General features: G+C 35.6%; 1 protein-coding gene across 4 annotated transcripts in view; it reads left to right on the top strand.

Annotated features, from left to right (window-relative positions):
• Positions 1 to 26147, top strand: part of DSCAM (DS cell adhesion molecule) — a 473116-nt gene that overhangs the window by 257673 nt on the left and 189296 nt on the right. The window lies entirely within an intron of this gene.

Here is a 26147-nt window from a genome sequence, read left to right as displayed (position 1 = left end):
TTCAGAGATTGCTTCAAAACTAAAAAAAAACTCAAAACAAACACAAATAATATGCTAAATTCCTTAAATATGAATAATAATAATAATAAAAGAATAAATAATGCAAAAAATGTAATCCTACCAATGTCATCTCTCTGCTTTCCTACCAAATAAGTCATATGAGGTACATTTTAAGAGTTCAGATATTGTGAGAAAATATGGATTTTCTCTATGGTGTAACTATGGTGTAGTTAATTATAACAATGAAATTTTAAAGATTTACACTTGCTATTATAATGTGATTTGTGTTTAATTTTGAAAATCTTCTATGTGTATAGAACCATAATCTGTCCTTATTAAAGGAGATCTGTTCACAGTTCTTTTTAATTTTAATGTTGTGAGTAGTTTCCTTTTTTTTTTTTTTTTTTAATCTAGGTAATTAGATCAGTGTTGAAATGTGAAATTATTTAAAATATTGACTTCATTGTCTAAGTTCTTTTCAGACTATTAACAGAATTACCTGAGTTATATGAAGCTGCAGTGTAACCAGCTGATGGGATTCCTTGGAGCTCCATTTAGGGCAGTATGAAGAGCATGTATACATACTTTATACAAATTCCACAAGGGAAGCAAGTAAATTTCTCCGTAGGAGTTTCTTTGAACTCAACTTCTACTTGTCTTAGCCAGTGAGCTCCAGAAATGAAATATAAAAGTATCATAGATGCTGAACCTTGTCTTCTATATATCAGATATATTTTTTTAGTTACTTTTTTATTTTGTTGCAGCTCTTTAGCAAGATTCATGTAGATTTTCTAGCAATATATTATAATCAATTCACAAATAAGAGACTATTTTGTAGGCTTTTGCATTAGAATTTTCTCATTTTCTCTAAAAACTTCATCCTCCAGTGTCAGTTCTTTTTTCATCTGCCTTTGAGCTTTATCATTTCCAGAAAATAAACACTTCTTTTAAAACTTAGTCATTTCTCTTATTACTTTTCTCTATCACTTTAATACTCACAAAACAAGTAGGTTAAGATAGGCCATGAGTTAAGTTTTGAATTCAAGTCTTTTTTTTTTTTTATTACAAATTAGTTGTGTGATGTCATAGGATTATCTATATGCCATACTTAAAGCTCACTGAAGTCAGGAACCAGAATCCCTGTGGTTTCAGTGCATTCTGCATTAGGCTGATGTAAATGCAATAAAGGAGAGAACTTAAGATATTTTCAAATGTCTGGAAGATTGGAGCAGCTGTATTTTGTATTAGAGTAGCAGTTGTAGAATTTTTGTCACTTGCTTTCTTTCATGTTAAGGAAATTCTCTTGTAAGTGTACAATGATTTCAGATTCCTGACTATCATGCACATACTCCTTGCCTGCCACGCATTTTTTTAATCTTCACTTAATTACTGGAACATAACAGTGGTATTTCAAGGCAATGACATTTGGTCGGTCCTCTGGGAAAATACAGCCACAAATCATCTCAACACAAGAGTAGGTCAAATGGTAATAATCAAGTCATATTCATAACTGATTGGAAGTAGACTATTCTGAAATTGCTACCTGATACAGAACAAATGCCTCATTAATCAGAAATGCATCAGCTTAAGAACACTAGTTATGTCAGATAGAATTATGAAAGAGATTACAGGGAATGCAGTGTGTACAATGTTACATGTAAGTGGATGCAATTTTGTATAGACTTGTACATGCATGGAGGACATGTTTTCATCATGGGAATATGGTCTGAACCTATGCAAAAACATTGTGTGAAAAAGGAAGTTATGCGGCTCTAGACACTAAAATAGTATAAATAGTTTAATAAGGGAACCCTCTTTAGACTATCTCACAACATAGTGGGTAACTTAATTTTAAATGCAAGAATCCCAAAGTCCTCCCTGTGGTAGAATTCAGACTGAAGAAAAGAGGGAGCTTAGCTAGGGCAAAAAAGATGTCAGGGCTGGAGAATGAGCTTATATATACTCTATATATGGAGAGCGTAGGCTTGTAATTTACCTATATATATATATATATACACACACACATTCCAGTTTAGGCAAATACTCTGTATATATATATATATATATCTGCCTTAGCTTTAGGAGATATATATACATATATACCTAAACTTTAAACTGACATGGATGTAGTCCAGAGTTTGCTTTTTCTGTGCTTTGAGCTGCATGCAGTAGAGCTTATATATATACATATATATATATATAAGCCAACTACCTGCTGTGTTCACATAGTGTTGAGTCTAATCTAAAATCCTTAATCGTTCAGCAAAACTTCATACCCAGACTTAGCAAAATTACACAACTACTGGTTCAAAGGGAGTGGAAGTTCAGCTATCTTAGAGTATAGATAATACTTTCTTTAATAAGCAATTTACCATGTAGATGGACTGTGGGAATGGTAACCTGAGATTTAGTTGGTTGATGTTTCAGAACCATCTCTGAAATACAACTCTGATTTCCCTGAAATACAGAATATGCAATTTATATGCATATATTTGAAGTCACAAAATTGCATTTTTGTCAAGGTCTTAAACAAATAAAAATAAAATCCCACAAAACTGTGGTACAACTTTCCACAGGAATTTTGATGACTAAAATAGAAGTAGAAAAATGTTCTCAATTGATTCTCTATTTACATTATGTGTGCATGATCCCTAAGTTTTCACCCATGTAGCTCCACAAACATTCACATTTCTTTATGTACATGCCCAGAATTGCCTTCCTTTTGACAGTACTGACCAGCTGGTTCCTTGTATTGCATTTGATCTTCAGTTGAAATCTGAGATCTTACACTTACTTTGGTTGTTTAAGACCTTTCCCAAAACATAACAGCCAGAGCCACTTTTACACTACAACAAAGCTGTAGAGAGACGTCTTACTCTTGTCCTGAGGTAATTCCCAGGCTCCCTGTATTTTCACTTTAGAGGACCATACATATTCACAGTAAAATGCTTTCCCATTTCTGCATCTGTGCTGCTGGAAGGTTCATGAAACTTGTTTCCCAGTCATTTCATTTTTTAGGTAACTATGTGCTGAATACTACTGTCTCCATGCATTGGTGGACTCCACTATAGGACTCTTTCACTTAGATTTTATGTACCTTAAATATCTCAAATTCTTCTGTCTTTTAGTGGTAGCATTGAAGTTGGGCTTAGACATTTTTTAAGATGTCAAAAAATTTTGAAAGGTAAATGATTGATTGAGATTATGTAGAATTGAAATGTTTAAGTAGTGTTTTTATACAGACATCTCAACTGAATGGCACAAAGACCTCACAGGTGTGCACAGGCATACACGTAAGGTTGCTTTTCCTGTTTGTGACTCACACAGGGACTATTTTATTGTAGCTTATTTCTGGAATTCAGCTATCTGTATTGTGTTGGCTTTTGAAAAATAAAAAGGTGATTTCTCTCTGATTATGTTTAAACTCTGTGATGAGAGTGTTTCTGAGCTCAGATACATGGCCTGGTTGCATTGACTCCAAATCAAGGTGATATTCAAGTGCCTGTGATTATCATCTTCCCCTCACCCCCAGTGGTCTTTCCTTGGAAAAGAAGTTTGTTTAGGACCTTGAAGTGTAAAGTAGCATCACATACTGTGTATTCTCAGCATAGTTTGAGGTGCCTGTGTTAAAAATCCATCTGTATAAAAGAAAATTTAGTTCTAATGACATTTCAGAATTATACGAGTAGTTTGAAGACTCACCATGGAGGAAAAATATCACCCAACATCTAATCAGATGGCAGAAAGGATGTAAAGTTTAGAACTATTGTAAGCTAAGTGCTATAGCTTTCAGTTTTAAAAAACACAGGAAGATCATTCTGGCTGTTAAGCACTGAAATAGCAAATTTTTTCATTTCGTCATAAATTCTTACATGGATGGAAATATAGCATTGCTATTAAAACAGTATAAATACTACCTTGAGTCTTTTGCAAAATGTAGTAATTAACTCATTTGTTTTCCTATTGATAGTGAAATTGAGTGTCTAGTTGTGCCATGTTCAATACTTCTGTCTTCCTACCAGTACAATTGCTCCAAGAATATTCGCAAACAAACAAACAAAACAAAACAAACAAAAAACCACATAACTTTCTCTAATTAAAATACTAAGCATCTGAAATTCTCACAGTTCCACATTTCTAATATTTTTCTACTTAACTATTTGCAGTACTAAGACTGTGTATTTCTTCTGAAATGTTTAGTCTCCGGAAATAATTCAGATTACTTGGCATACAAAAGTGTTTTTTGGTAGAAGTAGGTAAAAGCAAGAAGGCTGAGTCATTCTATACTTCTTTGATTCTGGTTTTCAGGATCTTTAAATCAATCGTTACCTGACAGTCTTTTGATGACAGAAATAAGTGATTTTGGGCACCAGCTACAAAAATGTGGTCCTTGTGTACTTTAAACATTGTAGCGATGGTTACTTTATTTATAAACCTGTATCATTTTGTTACCTAATAACCGACAAAGCTATGGAGGACTGCAAAAATTCAGAAGACCTGTGGTTTTCCCTATTCTGTTTCCCTTTGGTCACGTGTTGATTTTAGCATGTGCTTTGTGCCCATTCTCATTATGAGCAGCATTTCTGAGGAAAATACGTTATGTTTGGTAAATATATGTTTTGTAAAATATTGAGGAACTGCATAAGAAAACATTTTGAATATGCTGTCTGTTATTTGTATTTACAAGGTGACTGATATGTATGGTTTTATGCCCTTTATATATACTGCAATGCATTACGAGTTTTATGTGTCTTTTAATATATATTCTAATACTGAAAGAAAGTCAAAATGTTAAGTATATTATTTTGTGCTACAGACATGATGAATAATATTATATTGTTTGGGAACTAGAATTATTAATATTGCAACTACTTTTAACACTGCTTCAGAAGTATTTGTTAATTGCTTGCTAAAGTTCCTCATCCCTTGTCATTTTTTTGCTGTGTAGCCCTCAGAATAATCTTTGAGAGTTCCATTCTTTTGTTTCAGCCTCTGCATTGCTTGTTTTGTGCTCAGTGCCACTGAATAGCTATGATAACTGCTCACACAAAGGGATGTGTTTAAATAAGTGAGCTCTTAAATATTTTAAGTCTGGATTTGATATTCATATTGCCTTATGCTAGTGCTTAATTCAGGTGTTGTAGCTACTAACGTGTAAGTTAGGTACTAACGCTAAGCAGCTGAAGAAAGTTGCCAATGCATGGCTGGTGAAACATGACTCTCTGCAGCCAGCAGCAGTGAAATAGGTCTGCTGCGTGATTCAGACATATGGGATACGCAGCTCAAATATGACACTATGCCCCAAAGTCAGAATAGCAGTGCTGAACTGCATTCTCCATGGTTAATGCCCAGTGCCCTTTGAAATGATACCCAAAACTATTTGTGCTTGTTATTCGTGCTTCGCATTTTAGGAAAATGTTTATGCTCTAGACCTGAATGCAAGGTACCTTGCTACTGGATTTCTTGGAGGCATTCCGTTGTGCAAGGAACAGTTTACGTGTGGAAGCAGTTGTTATTCTCAGTTGAATAGAAATTTGGTAAAGAAGAGAAGTTTCTGATAAAAATGGATTCAAAAGGCCTCAGTAATGAGGAAAATTGTGTCTCTGATTTTCAGCTTTGCATTTGAGTGAGATTACTTCCATCTGTGTTGTTAAAAGCTGTGGGTGCATCTCACATCTCTGTGCACGCTGAAAGAAAGTTCTGCTGGTGGCCCCCAAGCTAGAGCACAGGCAGCCCAAGGGAAGCCTTGACAGGACAAGGGGGAATGGTTTTAACCTAAAAGAGGGGAGATTTGGATTAGAGGTTAGGAGGAAATTCTTCACTCAGAGGATGATGAGGCACTGGAACAAGTTGCCCAGAGAGCTTGTGGATGCCCCATCCCTGGAGATGTTTAAGACCACCAGGTTAGATGAGGCCCTGAGCAACCTGATTTAGCAGGTGGCTTCCTTGCCTATGGCAGGGGTGTTGGAACTAGATGATCTTTGAGATCCCTTCCAACCCAAGCCACTCTGTGATTCTATGCCTTTACATGAATGCAAAGAGCTTGCTCATTGTTTCTCTGTAAGTGACCCATTCTGCACACAGGTGCATAGGATGTGGTCTGTGGCAAAGTGCAAACTACTGAAATGAGAGAAGGGCAACAAAGAAAGAAATCTAAATTGAAAGACAAATATAGAAGATGCCCAGTGATCAATATTTTTGGCATGCCTTAAAGATATGTGTTATTTAGATGTTTGACTTGCTTAAACTCACAGTGAAATAAATGTTAAGTACTTATGTAAGACTACTGAAGTATATTGCTTGGGGAAGCAAAAGAAAATTGCAGTTAAGAATAATTACGCCATAAAATTAAGATCTAGATAAGTTTTCAGCACTCTAAAGTTGTCTAGACAAATGAAATTGTTTAGTTTAAATCTAATTCTACATCATTTTCAAACCTGATAAAACCTTTTTGAAAAGGAAAGGAGAGAAACCTTTTTATCTTTAAAGGGAAAAATCATGAATAATTTCAAGTGAAAAGTAAATTCTAGGACTGTGGCATCTTGCTAACACATTGTGAGCAGGGGGAAAAAACAGTGAAATTGGATAAATAAATGATTTGTTATAAATTATTTGTGGGGAATGGTGCGTCTTCTAGTTACCCATCTATCTTGCTATCTTGCATTTATAATGATTTTTACTGCTGTTGTTGCTACAGGACCTCTTCATTTTTTGAGGATTTGTTCTGGTTTCTCAATCAGGTGAAGATAAACAAACTTGGCATATTATGTTCCAATTATAGAATGGAAAACTACATGAAAGACATTTCCCACAGAAATGATAAGTTGGTCATTTGTTCAATTGTACAATAGGAGGAGACAGTAACTGGACTGAGAGATGAATTTATATAAGAATATTCATTTCCTGTTCCTAGTTCTGTTTCCTACTTTTTCAGTCAAGACGAAACTAAGCAACTGGGGGTTGTTTGTCTTGTTCCTCTTCCCCCCAACACCTTCCACTTTGTGAATGGGTCTCAGTGCATACAGGAGAGTCCTCCAGTGGCATTTGCAAGTCTGGGTAGCCAAGTAAGGCACCTAAATCCATGCTTTAGAAGTGAAGGACTTAATCATTTTCCATGGTAATTATAACACTCTGCTCTTCAAATTCATGTATTCAGACATCAGTATCTAGACAACATATCAAAGTATCCCAAGGATCATCTTTTTGAGTCTGGACCATGAGTACATCATCTTTGTTCATCACTCATATTTACTACATGGTGATGAAGAAATATGAACTCTATCAAGGTGGCAAATGTGTGTACATGTGAAAAAGTATGAATTTTGTGATTAGATTGATTAGATGTGATTAGATGCAATATATTTTTTGAAGAATAGAGTTCACTGATCTGCCCTGCAAAAGAACTGTGAGAAGGGAGGAGCATAGATATAGTAATTCGCTATTGGTGGCTAGTCCTGACTGTCTCAATTCAGTACCTCTCAGAGTTCCTGTATGAACTGTTTATATTTGTAATTTTGTGTGTGCTTGAAGCAAAGGCAGTGATGGAAGAAGATTCAACTTTCAGGTTCAATTTTAACTCTGTGTAGAAAATTATACACATGCAGAGTTTGATTTCGCAGAATAAATATATGATAAATAAAAAGCATTTACTGCTTCTCTACAAAATATTTCATATTGCTCTAGGTGAATGTTGTTTGAGATCTCATCCATGCCTGGTCAGACAAAAGTGCAAAAGCAGTCACAATATACTCTACAACAACAGGTTGTTTGATAGATACTGGTAGCAGTTTGGTTCCTGTCTAACTGAACTTTTCTAAGCAACTGCCAGATAATCTCTTTTGCACATACGAGCAGAAAATGGACATTTGAAATACATATTTAATAGATGTGCATAGAAGAGAGATGTACATGTGAGCATATCTTTAAAAATGTTTCCTTAAAGGTGATTTTTGAAAAGTTAACAGATTCTGTCTTGTCTTGGAGATTTAACACCATAAATGCTATTCAAAAGTGTAATGACTCACCACATAAACACAAAAACACTGGTATGGTGGATTTACATGCACTTGGGAAAAAAAGACACAGCTTTTCGATCAGACTAATGGCTTGGAAGTGGCTTCAGGACGAGTGCTGGTAATCGCATTTGACGGTCTGAATTGATGGCTGATGGCTTGTAAAGGGCAATGCACTGGAGTGATTTCAGGGAGCTTTTAATAATGCTTAGCAAATGATCAGGCTGCACAGTCAATCACTTTGTAGATGCCAATATCTTTCCCCACCTCTCAGTAAGTTAGAAGCAAAGAGAAAAACAAAACTAAAGGAAGCACAGAACTGCAGACTTAGTCAAGATAATCACAGTATCTTTAAGGAAAATTAAAAAAAAAAAAGACAGAAAAGACAGAAAAGAGATTAAAGGAATAAGCTTTATACAGACAAGTAATAATTGTAATTTTCCCTTGAGATTTGTATGCTACTTATGAATTCTTTGAGGATTCATTTTCTGTTTATTAGTGTAATATTAAGAAAGACCTAATTAAAGCAGTGTTACCCTGCAAGAGGACGCTGAGAAGCATCCTGTCTTAATTAGATGTTCTTTCCAAAATTTTTCATGTCCTTCTCTTCTGTTGGCAAGTAGTAGACCTAATGGATGGCCATAGTCCCTTAGAAGTGGGATCCACACCCTCTCTATTCCATAACGGGACCTGGGAAGAGCTTTTTCTCTCTTCTCATTCACTTAGATTCTGAGCAAAACTTATTGGAATATCTGAAAACCTAATACTAACTAAGTCAGTGACTTCTCTATTAGAATTCATGTATATTTAAAATAGTAATGATTTTTGAATTCCTCCATTTCATGATTACTTATAATACTCAAAAGATTTTTAGAAGGCATAATGATCAACAGGAGATCAACTTACTTGTATGTATTATGACTATTTCCTAACATGCTATGCTCTTACAGTCTTATTTTTAGCTTTCTAAATTCCCTGTTGCCTAGAGCATTATTAGAGATACTTGTGGATATTACCTGTAGGAAATGCTTTGGGAAACAGTACTGTAATGCTCTCACCACAAAGAAACTATGGTACTATATACAGTATGTAATAATTTCATTTCTGATGTGGAAAAGGTAAAAATTTTCCAAGTAGCGGTGGTTAGCATGTTGGAGTGTTGCCATTTAACAAGGTAGATGACTCCCCTGTTGCAGATGGACACCGTTCCCTCAGGTCCTATCGCTGGTCACTAAAGAGAATAGATTGGCGCCTGCCCCTCCACTCCCCCTCTCAAGGAAGCCGTTGACCATGATGAGGCCTCCCCTCAGCCTCCTCTTTTCCAGGCTGAACAGGCCAAGTGATCTCAGCTGCTCCTCATACATCTTCCCCTTTAGGCCCTTCACCATCTTTAGTAGCCCTTCTCTGGACACTGTCCAATAGTTTCACATCCTTTTTGTACTGTGGTGCCCAGAACTGCACACAGTACTCAAGGTGAGGCCGCACCAGTGCGGAGTAGAGCAGGACAATCCCTTCCCTCAACTGACTAGCAATGCTGTGCTTGATGCACCCAAGGATACAGTTGGCCCTCCTGGATGCCAGGGCACGTTGCTCACTCATATTCAGCTTGCTACCAACCAAAACCCCCAGATCCCTCTCTGCAGGGTGCTCTCCAGAGTCTTGTCTCCCAGTCTGTATGCATAGCCAGGGTTGCCCCTTCCCAGTTGTGGGAATGTAAAGTCTCACAATTGATTGCCTATTTCTCAAAAGCTGAACTGTAAAGCTCAGTTCCACCATAGATTTCAGTTTTAGGGGAACTGATTGCAAATATTTTTGGGTGAAAGACAAAAACTACCAGTGTTGTCCAAGAATCCCTTAGGAAACTTCAAGTTTACCCACGACAACACTTTGTGTTACTGGTTTAACTGGATATATATGACATTTTACTTTCTTTTTCTACACATGCTCTATGTCTCTGCAGCTCTGCAAGAAGACTGGAAGAAGACTGGTTTTTTTTCTGTTTATACTCATATTTTCCTTAGGCTCATGTTTATGTGTTGCTGATAGGATGCATACACTGTAACTTTGTTTCATTAGTGATCTCAAATTGCACAAAGGGATGTTTAGGCTGGATGTTAGGAAGAGTCTCTCCATGGAGAGGGCTGTCAAGTAATTGAACAAGTTGCCCAAGGTAGAGTCCCCAACCCTGGAAGTATTTAAGAGACATGTGGATATGGCACTATGGGTCATGGTTTATTGATAGGAGTCAGTAGGTCAAGTTGATGGTTTGACTTAATGATCTTGTCTAGTTGATAATAGAATGGTGGTGAATAGTCTGGAAATGTGTGATAACTTTCTCTGGTGGTAAAACTGGTTGTTTTAAATAATGCTGGGTTTGGTTTTTATTATTATTTTGTTTCTTAATAACCTGAAGCATGAGTCTTACAGTCATGAGCATGTGACAATTGATATCAGTCAGTAGTTTGGGTACTGTTTCCTGGCAAGATATTTTATAGAGAGAGTGCATTAATCAGAGAAGGAAGGACTCTTAGAGTGTTCTTGTGGATCAAACTTGCACAAATAACTGTTCACCACATTACTCCTTGTTACCCTACAGGCAGATGTTCAACTACTTTAAGTAGCTCTTGCACCATTGTACCACAAAATACTTTAACTGGCTTACACCTTATTATTAACATCTCCTGGGAATCTATCTGCTTCCCTACTTGTCCACTCTACCATTATTTCCCTCCCACCCTGCAATACAAAATAAATAGTAAATTATTTTCTTTCATTTTCTATGCTTCTTCGTAGTCCCTTACAACAACAAACCCATCAAATTTGAGTATATCCATTTTATGTGACTTAGATCTTCAAAGTCCAAAAACTTGTGTTAGCTTCTTGGTGTTTTTTTTTTTTAATGTTGTTATTGGTAGATATAAAATTAGCAATATTATACTCCAGATTTCAATCTTTTGAAGAGTTTGGAGGCCAAACTGTTATACTTATCTATTTGTTACAACTTTTCAAGGACAGACCTGTCTCTTAGTCTCCTTTACACACATGTAAGTTAGTAATTCTTTATTCAAACTGCTCCTTAAAGCTGTCTCTAAATCAAGACAACTGTGGTAAGAACAGTAAGCAGAATACTTGTCCATCTGAAACCTTCTAGTGGCTACAGTGACACTCTGGCAAACATATCCATATTATCCAAATAGTAAATTTGAAGAGAAAACAAAGATTTTCATTGTGCACTTGGTGGCCTTGATAAACGATGTAGTTTTGTGAAGTATGATGTAGTGCATGAATAGTGATACTCATTATAATCTATCTCCTTGTACATACATCTCAAAACATAACAATCATTTGAAGGTCTTTTACATATTTGCAGGCAATACTAGATGGATTGATTTTCTGTTTTCTGTCTTCTTCATCGTTAACTTACTGCAAATAAATGCGAGAATTATGTCAAGATAGACAATGAGACATTTTCTGTTAGAAAGTGAAGCTTCTCAACTAAGATCCATCAGTCCAAAACGGTTTTGTCCTTGTAACCCCTTGTGCAGAACTGGAAAGAAACAAAAAAGGGAGAAAAAGAAAACAAAAATTGGTCTTTTCCTTTATTCCCAGCTGTGAAACCATCCATGGTCAGAAATTCAGTTGAAGTGGGGAAGTAAAAGCAAAGAACAACTGTCTCTGCCGTTAGAATTTAGGAAAAGAATGACCTGGGTCATCAGGTTCAGTTCCACAAGCATAAATACATAATACTGAGGAGTTCACAGAATATCTATTCTTAATCTCTCCTCCCTCTCCTCCCCTCCCCGCCCCCCAAAAAAAAGACAAAAAAGCACTCCCTGTCTTAACAGTTGGCACACAGAATCTAAAATTATATATATGTTTAAAAAAAAAAAAGTATGATACACGAGAAAGGATGAAAGAGTGATGTCCTATAACCTTCCCGTGGCAGAACAGTTCTGTTATATAAAAAACAAGCAAACAAAAAAACAGCTTCTAAGTAATGTAGAGAAAAGTTTACAAAAAAAAAACAAAAACAACAACAACAACAACAACAACAAAAACACAACAGTAGACCTTGCCAGTCTAGTTGGTATCATAATTCTTTATTGATCCCAAATTAGGAGACTATCTGTAATCCTGAGCATTCAGACAACATATGCTAACTAAGCACTTCGTGTTTTTCTAAGCCTTTCCACTTAGAATATTGTTTTCTGCCAAGTATCCCTTCATTGTGCTGCAGAGGACCCACTCTGCTGATAATGATCAGCAGATCTGAATCACAGGATATAAAAAAAAAAAAAAAACAAACATGCTGAGAAGTATTAAAAAGTGCCAGTTTTCTTGAATTGAAAGCCCAAAGCTTTACTTCACAAGCATTCATTTCTGAATTTCCAGATCATGTTAGATAATCATTTCCATCTCCTCCTCAGGCTCCATCATGAAACAAGGAAGTTTTCCCTACTTCTTTGTTTGGAAGGCTTTCTTTTCATCTTCAGATCTTTATCTAATCTCCAAATGTCTAGACTTAAGTTTTATTCATGGCTAATTCAAAGCCATTAAATCTCATTCCAGTAATGCTCTTTAAATTCAATAATTCTTTTCTCTCTCTTTCCCTGGTGTATATACCCCCAGTGATACTTATTTTATTATTTTACTGTAACACTATTGACACATTTATTACTGACTTTTACTTAGTGGTGTACATAAACCAAATTATTAAAATTCCTTCTAAAATAATAGGTTCTCTTTTTGCTTAAGCACTATGTAATTGTTTCTGTTATTCTTGTTTGAGATGTTCTTTGTGAACAAAATCAACCTGAATTACAGATGATATTCTACATGAGCTCTTACCTACACCTACCACAACGGTATTACTGCTTCTCTTCGTCTACAAAACCTCCTTACCTGTTTAATCTTAAAATTAGGAACCAATGTGAAAAATATCAGTTTGGCTTCTGAGCAAGATATGGCTTTTATGTTAACATTTTTAAATTGAAAAAAAAAAAAAGAAGAAAATTCATGCTTTGTTAATTCTGAAAGGATGATTAGATCGCAAGTATCTCTGCTAATTTCATAGCATAGATACTGTCCTAATCCAGGCTGCAACCAGGAACTACAGAAGTTAGAAGGAAGATCATGAAGATGTGGATCTAAAATTAACATAATTTCCTCATCTCTGACCCTCCAAGTCTCAGAAGACATTTCTTTTATCGTTGGCCCACATTATGCTTGGATAAAGCTATCAGCAACTAGTGAGACCAATTCTTGTTCTGTGTGAGTGAAGTTCCCACTGTATACATTTTTAATATTTTCTCTGTTCTTTTCTGGAAAGGTATTGCTTCTTTCAAGTCCCTGCCTCATTATTTTAGTATAGGATATTCTGATTTTCTTCTGTGAATGCAATACATTCGCTCTGGTCAGGAACTCAGAAGTAATAATAAAGTTAGAGAAATGGTTGCTCATGAGTCCTGGGAGTTTATTTACTCAGAAGATTTTTAGTGCAGAAGGGGAGAGACATGTATGGCAATGTGCAGAGGGGTAATTTCATTGAGAAATTTTGATTAAGTCACATGAAAAACCAAAAGCATGTGTCCTTGAATTATTAGCTGGAACCACTTGCAGAAGTGTTCCACTGAAGGAAATAAATCCCTGCAAATCTGTGGTCCCCACTTGTCTTCTAGGAACACAAATGAAGGGATGGGGCTGCTCAGAGGAAGGTAATAGGAGCAGTTTCAGTGGTAGTAGACTTCAGTTCTGCCACATTGAAGTGCCTAATTCCTACACGTCTGCAAATTCTCATGGGAAAGACAAATGTTCTGCTTTCTTCTCGACAACCTTTTAAACTATTTTCACCTTCCACATTTATGCCTGGAATTTATCCTAGAATTCCTTTATCACCTATCACTTTGTAATTAATTGTGGAATTTGTTATGACTGTCCTGATACTTTAATTTTACATTTTCTATCTATTCTGAATTAGTTTCCACTCTTTGACAGTGTATGCGGTTATATCTTGACCTGTTAAAATAAAAGAACTTTTTGCAGTCTCAAGTCTTCCCTAAGTCTCCTAACTTACCATCTTAAAGCTACCACTATAAAGTTGGGCTTCCAGTTTTGATTCACTCTTTTAGCTCTTCCCTGAATCCTGCCAAATTTTCAACATTATTTCAGTGAAGTGAGATTTAATTTTCACATTTTTCAAGTTGTTTTCATAGTAAATGCTTCCATAAATGGAGCACAGAAAGGTGCACAATTATGAAATCTTCAGATCTATTATTTTGAACTTAACATTTTATTTGTATGCCATCTCTCTCCAGCAGACACTGGGACTTCACTGAGTTCTTCCCCACAGCTTCTTGTGTGCCAATGACTTTTCCCGTTGTTAACTCTAAGTCATGTATTATACATCTCATCTATAATTTACCATAAAGAGGGACCTTCTATTATTTATCACCTGTGTGAAGACATTCATGTGCACACATGCATATATGTGATATTTTCTTAAATACATACTCTTATTAATGTATAAATATTTAACAGAGGTTATAGTCTACAGAAATATTACTCTTTAAAATTTTGGATTTTTTTCCCCCCAATATATTTAATATGTACCATAGGGCACACTATTGAAAGAAACAGGTGATGCATCTCTATAGAATATTATTTTAAATGTGAGGAAGAATTAATATCATTTAAAATTTTATCATCTTAATAAAGGTATGTCCTATTTCAAGATATTCCAATTTCTTGTTCAGAACTCACTGTCTTTTTAAGATTCAGTATTGGCCTTAAGCATAAGTTATATATTAAAAAGAGACAAGGGTTTTTTGTTTGTTTTTTAAGCATTAAGCACTGGAGACTATTTCAATTCTGTTCTGTATGCACAATACAGCATTAAGTTGGGACTACAGTGCAGTGAGATCATCAGGATGGTCCTGAAAAAAAAAATCACATTGTATTTCACGTAAGCATTGTCTGTTGTTCAGAAGACAAACTATAAAACAAGCTTTATAATATGCAATCTTCTATTGGTCAGCCTTCCTGTACACAATAAAATTCAGTGCAAGTTTTGTCTGAATAAAAAGAGAGAGAGAAGCCTGGGTTTTAAGAAAGCATCATCTGAGTTAAAGACTTTACTATGTTGAAGGCTTCCACTTTAATATATTATCTCCCTAAAAAAAAATAAGTGCAGATGATGTTTGAAATTGGGTTAACCACACAACTTGCCCATGAATGTTCAGGTATTTGCATTTTCTATTTAAATTGAAAATGACTCTTGGAAATCTTAGCTAAAAAGTATCTCAGAAATTAAATGAGAAAGAGTAGCCTTTTATTGAGTGGTTTTTCAAGGCAGGAAGATATTCATTAGTGAATAGCTGTTACTTTTGGTAACGGTCTCTCCCTGACCGTTTTTAGATGTCTGCATTTGCATACTAGAATTTAAAAGTAGTTTTTATAAAGACTAGGTAGGCCTACAGAACAGAATCCAAGTCACCCAAGTAAAATCATCTCTCCTTCAGTACCTATTATCTCATGGGGATAGTCTGCAGGTATGCCTCAGAAGAAGAGCTAGACAGGTAATAGGAAGAGTGTAGAACAGTTTCAGCTTTAATACCTCATTTTGAAAGATTAGGTCAAAGGAAGTCAATGTAACAGGTCAGTCACAATCAGATCCCATCAAACTGCTTACAATTAATTATTCAAGGCTTTCTTTGTGCTCTTGTCAATTTGAACAGAAAAGCTGACAGCTGTTGAGTCTCTATTGAAGACCAGCCTTAAATCATTATTATTGAACTGCTACTTACTAGGCTCTCGGGCCAGCGCTCCTGTCAGAAACAAAAAAGAAATGAAGCACAGTATATTGACTTTTGGATCTTTTGGATATTATTTATTTAATTTTTCTCCTATCGTCTGCTGCGTTCTTTATTCTGCAAGGTGCTGTGCTTTTTGCAGTGGCCCCTTTGCTCCAGAAAGAATGTAAGTCAACAAAGCTCAATTTACAGGGATTGCATATATGTTACACCTTCTTAATGAAAATGCTCTAGGGAGGGGATACCATGTCTCGACTGTGGATGTGGTGTAGAATGCAAATCTAGGGTCAGTGATACAAACTCTTGGGGTTCTGCCTAGGAGAATTTGAGTGAAGAAAAATTGACTTTCTCCTGGGAGATAAAAACTGTGAACTATGAAAGTAATAATGCTGACCCAGATAACAGTTGCTCAAAAGATTGAACCAATGCAGAATTTGCTTAGAATAAATGCCATGCAGCTGTCAGATTTTGCTACATTAATTTTCTTTTTATAAGATTCATTTATGGCTGCTCACATCCCTAAGCCACTGGCTGCATGAAAGACTATACCCAGATTACAGTTGAATATCAAGAAAAAAGAAGAAAAATAATTTTAGTTCAGAGCTTTTTCATCATTATGATTTTGCTGTCTGGGTTTGAAAAACAAGGATAATTATTTTAAAATGTTCTTATCTCAGGGACACTAACATTTTTCAAATGATCATTTAAAATGTCAAGTCCCCAAAACTGCAGTGTGTTTTCTCAATAAAAAGAAGTGCATTGACGCAAATCAAACGTCCCTACATTATATGCCTTTGTCCAAAAGAATACTTTTAGACCTTATGTGTTTAAATCACTGTGCACAAGTAAGAACAAATCACAGATGCATCACTTTAAATCCCTTTTGAGCTCTGTTCTGATGTCTTAAATGACAGATATGTACTTCACAGGTTTCATAATGTACCTATATGAATGCACCTATGTAAAGATGCATTTAATCCACGTGAACTAATCTTTTAAAAGCAGATTACATGGGTGCATTTGGCCTTAGGTGTTATAGACGTAGTCATCTGCAGCTGGTCATCGATGTGTCTGCCTTATTATGTGTGTGCTCCACCAGTTGTGCTACACTGACCATGAGTACAAAGGATGCAATTTAGATTCAGCACATCTTGGACTGACTGAACATGTACATTTGCAGGCATTTCTGTCAAGTCAGTCTTGTTTAGGCAACTTTTCTGATGCTTACATGTTCTGGGAATGTGAGAAATGTCAGTCATATAAATCTTCATGGATAAATGTTATTAACATGGTCAAGGCCATCTGTACTAATATATGATGCTGACAAGCAAAGCCAGTCTGACTCAACATGTTCTTTAATGGCATGTGAAGTTAAAGAAAGAGAATGACTGCTCAAGAAGACTGCTTAGGATCCAGACAATACTTGTCTGTCTGCTTTGATATTTATCTTTTTCTTTTTTTTTCTTTTTTTCTTTTTTTAATGCAATGCTATTCTTCAAAAATCAGTTTCATAAGAACAAATGTTTTGGAAACTCAGGAAGATCAGAAGAAGGTTTAAGAGAGGTTTGCCTGAAACAGTAGTCTGGCAAAAGGCTATATTTTCAAATTAATTTATTTTCACGTCTTTATATAGAATGAAAAACAATGCAAACAAAAACAGTACAGTGGGCTTGTAAATTCTATGACAACTGAAATAGTAGAATAGTAGTAATATTTAGCTCAAACATAGAGTTTTACATATTCAAACTGTGTCCTTATTATGTACGTACACAAAGGGCTGAATAGTATCTGGCCAGTCTTCAGGCATTGCATGTAAAATGAGAAGTAAGAAAGGATGCTTTTATGCTCAAAGCCCAGGACTGGGATACAGGATTCCCAGATCTGCCACAAACACACAAGATAACATTGGGCATACCAAGTAGTTTTACTGTGCTTCAATTTTCCAATCAATTAAAAAATATGCAAATGATGAAAATTACCTGAGAAATGTGCATGAGCATATTTGCATAATGTTTCTGACACACGGAAAGGCTTCCAAGTCCTGATTTCCAGAACAGTTCATAAATAAATATAATATTCTAAGATATAAATTATAATATATATTATATATAATATATAATATATAATATAATATTCTAAGAATATACTGATTCAGTGCAACCTGGAATCAAATTCTGCAGGAATTATTTGCATTTATTTTGATATAAAATTGGTGGTCTTTTTTTTCTTTTTTCAAAGCTGATTATATGTGTGGCTTATCTTGTATAATAATTAGTCGCTAATTTTCTAATATTTCTTTACATGGTAATTTCATTGGATTAGAGTCAGCATGAGTCCTTTTGTTTCAGAATACAATATGGAATAGTTTTTACACGTTTCTGCTCCTATTACTGTGATCCTGATGCTGTATCTCTCCTGTTTAAAACACTGCTTCACCAGGGACCCAACAACTATTCTGTATCATTCTATACTGAGGAAAACATATGGCAAGTCCTAAAAGATGAGACTAGCGTGACAGGAGGCTGTTTTAAAAATGCAAGCATGTTAAGTGTACTACGAGTTGAAAGAAGTTAAAAACATAAATGAAATGGATATCTGTACCTTACCTATGTTGTCTGACAGGGTAAACCTGTTACAGAATCAGGTTCCTATCATATGCCGTGGCTCAGTATGTTTAGAGTCAAAATCAGTGTGCATGAGAGAGGACAAGTTCCAAGAGGAAAAGTAGCAAGCAGCTATTGGTAGGGGATTTAAAAATAATAATTATTATTTTTTCAAAGAGCTGTTGAAAAGCAGCTCTATAGACAACATTATCATCATGTTTAGAAAGACAGAAATGTATATCATTAATTGTTTTTTTTCTACCCTTTAAAAATTACTCATTGAATACTAGACTGCTGTCCCCAGGGAACTGGCCAGGAGTCTCCAGAGGGAATTCCACTGAGGGTCTCCTACAGTGTATATTTTGAATATTTTTTATCCAAAAGACACCATAAGTTTCCTTTATCAAATTGAGCAAGAAAGAAAATAACTCTTTCCCAAGTCATTACCCTAAAACCAAATTAACCTGTTTAAGTTTCCCTAATTTTACACTTTCAAAATAAGACATTAGGTGAAAAAATACTCTAGAATGTACCATATGAGGCTTTGTTAGTTATTGTATTCACCTTAAATAAATATTCCCAATGTTCAGATGAATTGTGAATTTCTGAACGGAGTTTTTCATGAAGGGAAGTTGGTACTGTTTCTCATTAAACTGTTTCTCATAAAAATGTTCTTTCAGGTTGAGATCCTTCATTACCTTCATAGTTACTTGCAGAATAAATGTGGTTAAACATGTGGGGCCACAGAGCTGCAGCTGCTATAATTAATGTAGCATAATATTGATTATTTGCAGTTTGTTAAAATAATTCTGCTGCTGGTGGCACTTGTAATTCTGTGTATGCAAGGCTGTGATTTATTCTGATCATATTGTCTATAACAGTACGTATTCTGCATATGCAATGATTTTGAAGCTATAAACTATTAAGGTGCACACTTGATGATGGTGACATAAACCAACTGCTGTTCATGCTGGAGGAGATGGAGTTTCTCCCTTTACTTAACAAGTAAGGTCTTCCTTGTGTTTAAATATACATGCGGCTAGAAGGAGAGATGGGTTTTGTTTCTGGATGTTGCGGAGAGTAAAGTGCAAGTTTATCTGTGCTAAGCTACTGGTCAGCTGTAGGCCATTTATTTATCTGGGATGCACCAGCAAAAGCCTGAGAGAAGAAATTTTAATCCTCCAGACAACTCTATATATCATGGACAGAGATGAATCCTCTTTAATCAGAGCCCTTAAAGCTAGCTAGTGATTTAAAATTATCTGCTTTCTTTCTAGATGAAATAAGGAAAGCAGCTTCTACAGCAATATGTGCAAGGACCCAAATCACCTAAACTGTGTTATTAAAGATTATGGCAGTTTTATTTAAAGTCCTGGAGGACTGACAGTTAACAACAGTGGGTAGAGAACTCTAGCTGCTCATGCCTAATATATTCATAAAAGATTAAGATGGTAAACAATTAAACACAAACGTTATGTGATCAGTCACGTTTGTGCCATTTAATCATAAAGTAGTAACAATTAACATAACATTGTGTACACAAATATACAGCTCCTGCAACTGTTTATGCTTAAAAGAAAAGATTATGTTTATTTCTCCTTTATAAAACTTCAATACTGTATACATAATATAAGTGGAATTGATACTGTCAATTGGCATGAAATATATTTTTGCAGTCTCAGAAACATGGAGAGAGCAATAAAATGATCCTCTCTATGGTCTGAAGTTTGTAATCCGTCCAACAATCTGGTTTTAAGAATGGCCATTATCATAGTATCAAAATTTATTCAGAAAATAATAGAGCTGTGCATTATAATAGCACTAATGCTCGTATTTCTTTCCTTGTTCTGTGGTTACAGAAACACAAATGTACTCATATTACTGTTAAATTTAAAGGAGCTAAAACCAGGAATAGAGATGCCAATGGCTTTCAGAACCTGTTTAATTTTTGAGCATTGTGTTCAGGCCTCATCTTGTCTGAATTTGAATCCAGCATGGTACCACAACCCTTGTTCCTATGGCAATACTGTAACTGAGTCAGCAGATTATCTATATCAGCTCAGTTTATAAATTCAAAACTGGAGCTTTATTTTCCTATTTTCCTCTCCTCCCTCCATCCCTCACTCTTTTTGTTTCTTGCTTACTTGCTTTCTTTGCTTTCTTTTTACTTTCTCTTTCTCTCTATTTTAATTTTATGCACCTTATGGTTCTGTATGCAAGAATTAGGCAGGTTTGTTGTCTTAGTGTAGTAATGTTGTATGCAAAACTTTAAGGGAAATCTGGAAACTATAGCTATAGTACAACCTAAAGTACAAGAGACAGTGAAACATCTTGGAATAGAGAAGTAAACACCACAGTATCTAGATTTGACTAAATCTATTTTCTTTGGAGAGATGCAGAGAGAATGTTGGTCCCTAATATTACTGAGAATTATAGGTGCCAAAATAATAATAATTCTTGTATGTTAAATATTTACCTCTTTTAGTTTTTATACCTTCAATGATTCGATAGAAAATATTTCATGACCTTTCTCCTTTTGTCTCATGCTGGTGTAGAAGGATGGTGATGATGATGGACAGCCTAGACTTTGAGCAGCTCTGACCTCTGCTGGCAGAGGGGCAGGGTGACTGATCAGTAACTGATTTATTTGCATCCCAAACGTAGACTGAGCTGCCAACACAACAGAAGTTTCCCGAGGGGAGACCTGACTGAGGTAGAGGAGGTGAGGAGGGTAAAAGGAGTTAAAGAGTGATGGTGTAAGAAAAATGTATATATATATATTATTTTTTGAGCTATGAGTTCTATACAAATTTTGGAAAGTTTTTGGAAAGTTTTTGTCTATGTTACAATTAGAACCATGTCAGTCATAGTGTTGAAAACATTCATGAACATCCTCAACTTTTTTGTGGAGAGAGAACCTCAGTTACTTTTTATTGAACTCAGAACAGATTATGTGTCCAGATAAAAGAGAAAAAAACACCTCATGTGAGGCTGCTGGCTTCTTTTATAAATTCTCAAATTTAATTCTAGGAGAAAAAAAAAAAAAGGATGAAAAGGGTTGCTTATAGCTGTGGAACTGAAGAACTCTTCAGACCTACAAGCTCAGTCTAGTGATACAGATGTATTTCAGAGAACTCTGAGGAGTTTGGAACAACAGCTCACATGTACCAGCAGCCTCTTTTGCCACTTCTCATGGCTTTTATGCCTATTTCTTTCCTTGTCTCGGGAAAAAATGGGAAGATCAAAGACCTTAATTCCTCAGGAGTAACATCTCCCTCTGGTAGTACTTGAGAAAATTTGTCACTGAATTTTTCACCCAGAAAGTGAGTCATGCTCATGGTGGCTTCTCCAGTTACCTAAATTCAAATCTGTGAGAGTCAAGAACCAGGCAATGTAGTGCAAATAAGTATTTGATTCAGCAGGTATGCCTGAACGGTGGAGGTGGTAACACAAGGGAGGGCTAATTTCAGTGTAATTGATTAAGGAAGATAATTGTCCCTGGGCTGCAGGGCAATGCTATGATTTCCCTTGCCTGCTCTCCTGGAAGTAAGCTGTGGGTTGTGTCCCTGACAGGGAGAGCAGCAGTGGTCAATGCACTCCAAAGGGGCAATATATAGACCCCAGTGCTGAAGGAAAACAAGGGACCAGAAAAAATCAGTTTATCCTCTGTAAGATCTGATAATGAGGCCTGTAAGCTTGGCTACATCCACAGAGGGGAAGGCTGTGCTGAGCAGAGTGTAGCCATGTTTTGACCATCTGCACCACCTACTGTGAGCAACATCCCAGGCATCTCTTGTAGGTTGAGAACATTATATATATATGAGCGGTGCTTGGAAAAGTGAAATCCTTACCTCTCTCCTTCCCCACATTCCTCTCTTTCATCATCTAATCATTGGTTTGTGTATCAAATGCACTGGCAGGACTGTGACTTCAGCGTACAGTTTCAGCATGGCTGCTTCTAGCACATTTTCCATGCCCAAAGCAGCAGATTGCTTTGCTTTGAGAATGATGTTGTAGCAGTACTATAAAACTGAGTTATAGGTTACACTTTGCTTTGGCTCTGCAGGGAGGTTTCTCCCCTTGCATGCACAGGTCATGCTAGAAACTTGCTAGCAGAAGCAGTTCTATCCAGCAGAGGTGACAAGTACAGCTGATAAAAGTTTATTTGTTCTATATTATCATTTGGCACACGATTAGAGCAGCCATCTGTTCCCTTAATTTCTATCAACCCAATTTAGACTGCAATAACATAATGCCATAAGATGTGTTTCCAACAAAGTGAAAATCAAATATGATTTTTAAAAACATCTTGAGGATAACATGGCCCCTATTTAAAGACTAACAGCGTGCTGAGGGAAAAAAAAAAAGGCATTATACAAGAATAATTAATGTTACAGTTTTAAAATATTCTCATTTTAATACAAGAATATTTTACAGTAATTCTACAGGAAAGTGTTCACGTTTTCTTATGAATTATACATGAGAACAATTTCACATAGGAAACCTAAACAGAATTATTTTAACTTATTACTAAGACCTGTAAAATTTTATTTTAATCTCTGATATCGTACAGTTTAATGGAAGGCATTAAAACCTTACATAAGAGCAATTTCATAATTGTTAATGTGACCTCTTCTCACTTAAAGAAATGAATACATGATTTACCAATGCAGCTAAACTTTAATGAAGTCACTAGGTTATTCAGAATACTAGTCAGCAGATGGTAAATTTAGGGGTATGCTTCTAAAATGTCACGGGATTTTGGCCCCTTGGTTGGTCAAGACTAAGTATGACCCAGTTTCCTTCTGCTTTTCCCCCTTTCTTCTCTTCAGGGTCTTACTAGTTCAAAATATGTACTTTCAAAACAAAGATTTTGATAACAGCTCAAATAAAAACATAAAGTTTCAGTTAAGGAATGAAGTTTAGTTAAGGAAACACGTTGATGAAGTATACAAATGGACCAAGTGTTTGTATGATGGCAAATAATCTTATGGTTCGGTGAGTTACGTAGGGAGATTGGATTGTGTGATAAAGATGTCATGTATGAATATGTAGCTTTTCATACAGACAGTGCTCGTGTCAAGAAAGACAGTAGGTTCAATCTATAGAATGGGGGAAATCTGTCCTGTAAGTCTGAAAAGGATACCAGAATTTTTTATCAATAACCAAAGTAAGTTATCATTGGTAAGAGAACTAGTGCAATTTCTGGATGCATAAATGCATGGAATATTTCTATAAAAGAGAGTGGTGACATTTTGCATTCACTATTACCAGAACTGTTAATGAAACTATCTGCATGATCCAAACTTTAAAAAGAATTTCAAAAACTTGTTAAGGTGTTGGGCAAAAACTGCAGGAATATTTCAAGATATGAATTATTCACAGTAAATGAGTTAGGAAGTTCAATCTATATAACTAATTAAGGAGATATGTGGTTTAAGAGGTAATTTCTTCACATTCCGTAATTACTTAAACAGAAGATTTCTGACTGCAGAGGAAATCTTTAATGAAGGCACAGTAAGATTTGATAGCTGGGGTCAAAGCCAGATAGACCACAAACAATACTCTAACTTTCAAAAGTGAGAATAATTAACCACTGGAATAATTTACCCAGGGGTATCAAATGCTCTCCACTATAGGAAGTCTTTAATCATGACTAATGTCTTTTTAAAAAGCTGTAGCTTAACTTCCAGATATGGACTTGATGCAGGAATTAATGGGTGAAGCATGAAAGGTGAGAATAAATGACTCTAATAGTTCTTTCTAGTCCTTGGATCTATATATTTTTTCAGTCTCTGCAAGACAAAGTTATGTATCAGTGACAGATGAAGCCCTGAAGAAAGAATGATGGGTTCCGTTTACGTTTTTCCACTGACTTGTTTACATCAATCTACATATCTCAGTAAGCTTATTTGTAAAACTTTTAAATTTTAAATAATAATATGTTACTACGCTTGCCTACTTCACCAAGGTAGTAAAGGTTGCTAATGTCCTTTGAATTCTTTAAATGAAAGACATACTAAAGATATTGGGCCAGGTCTTCAAAGCCTCCAAGCACTGAAAACGAAAAAAGATGTAAGCTTTCAACATCTCTGAAAATCAGATTATGAAATTATTATAATCAAGTTTTCAAGGCATTAATAAAAACACTTCAGAATAATAAATGGGAATTATGAGATATATTTTGACACTCTTCTTTTTAATTGTTGTGAAGGAGGCTTCTCTGTCTTCCTCCCTTGAAGACTGCTAACAGCCAAACAAACAGAAAGCTTCAGCTTATCTGAAAGGATGTTCCATAAAAAAAAAAAAAAAAAAAACAAAAAAACCCCACTTATTTGCTATATTAAGTAGATGAGTCAAAAAAATTAGACTTTGTTACAGCAAAGTGAGAGCAATTAAATTAAATGTGCCTCAAGAACAGAACACTCCCCTAGATCAACAGGGTAATAAAAACTAGTCGATCCCTATCCCAGTGCATTTCTAAACACTTTTTGAAGTACAGAACACAGAGAGCTCAACACTTCAGGTTTGTCACCATTGACAGCCTGTCAGTTTTAATGAAAATGCTCTCCATTTAGAAGATGACAGAAATTACATGCATTTCCCCTTTTATTTTTCTGTCATCTTTTCTGTCTTGCGTTTTTACAGTAGAAGGTGGAATTGGTTATTAAAGCATTACATAAGTATGCAAAATATATTAAGAAGAAGGAAGAAAAGGAAAAGCTTTAGCCCTGCAATTATATATAATGTGTTGGTGAGAAATGTATATTGTGGGATAACATCTGATGTGTGGCAATAACTATTTATTTTTAGTTATATTTAAAGAGGGAGAGGCAAATTCTCTAGATAATGCATTAAATGAAGGTTTTATTATACAATTGCCTGAGTAATTTCGAACAGGAAGATGATCTAAGCAGTGTTAGATAGCTCAAGTACATTCATAACTTCTCTAGAAAACATAGCAAGATAACACTGAACAATTTCTTGGCTCTGTATAGCTTCCACAAGCCTCTTTTAATAAGTGGCAGGCTTTTAATAAGTGTACCAGCTCTGCTTGACAGAGATGTAAAACTGCACCTGAGGAAACTTGCTGCCAGGACTGAAGAAGGAAGGCTTCACCTGAAAGTATGAGGCAGTACTACGGGATCTGGAAACAGCCCACAAATCTATACAGAGTCTTCAGCCTGGCAGTAGCCATTCCTTATGTTTCCCCAGTTTTGATTCCAGTGTAAGTATTAGTGAGAATAATGGGTGCAGTGTTGAGACAGTGAGGAGGTGGGCTTTTGGCAGGTTTAAGGAAAGCTATGAATTTCATCCTCTGTGACAGCTACTTCAAGCTTATCCTAAGAGAAACAAATTTAATTATTAGCGATGGCCTGTATAGAACATACCTCAAATTTTTGCAAGCTTTAGGAAAACAGAGAATGCAATTAATTTCTAAGCTTTTTACACAAATTTGTACAGTTTTATACTTGTGCCTACTAATGGTCTCCAACAGTGCAAATTTTTGTAGAACTAGAATTATGTATATTTAGCAAAGCTAAAATTGGAGCCCAGGAAAAGAAACCTACATGAAGCCATTGTACAATGAGCACATTTCTGCTCATCAACTGTTTAGTTTCCAGTTGCTTGACCTAAATGAACAGCCTTTGAAGGTTTACTGGAGGGGCCAGAAGGGTCACAGCCATCCTGTTAGCCCCTTCTTATCTCACTTATGGTCCTGG

The sequence above is a fragment of the Anser brachyrhynchus genome (genome assembly GCF_964034855.1).
Source record: "Anser brachyrhynchus genome assembly, chromosome: 1".
Lineage (NCBI taxonomy): Eukaryota > Metazoa > Chordata > Aves > Anseriformes > Anatidae > Anser > Anser brachyrhynchus.
The sequence above is the reverse complement of the archived record's forward strand: the minus strand, read 5'-3'. Positions and strand labels throughout refer to the sequence as shown.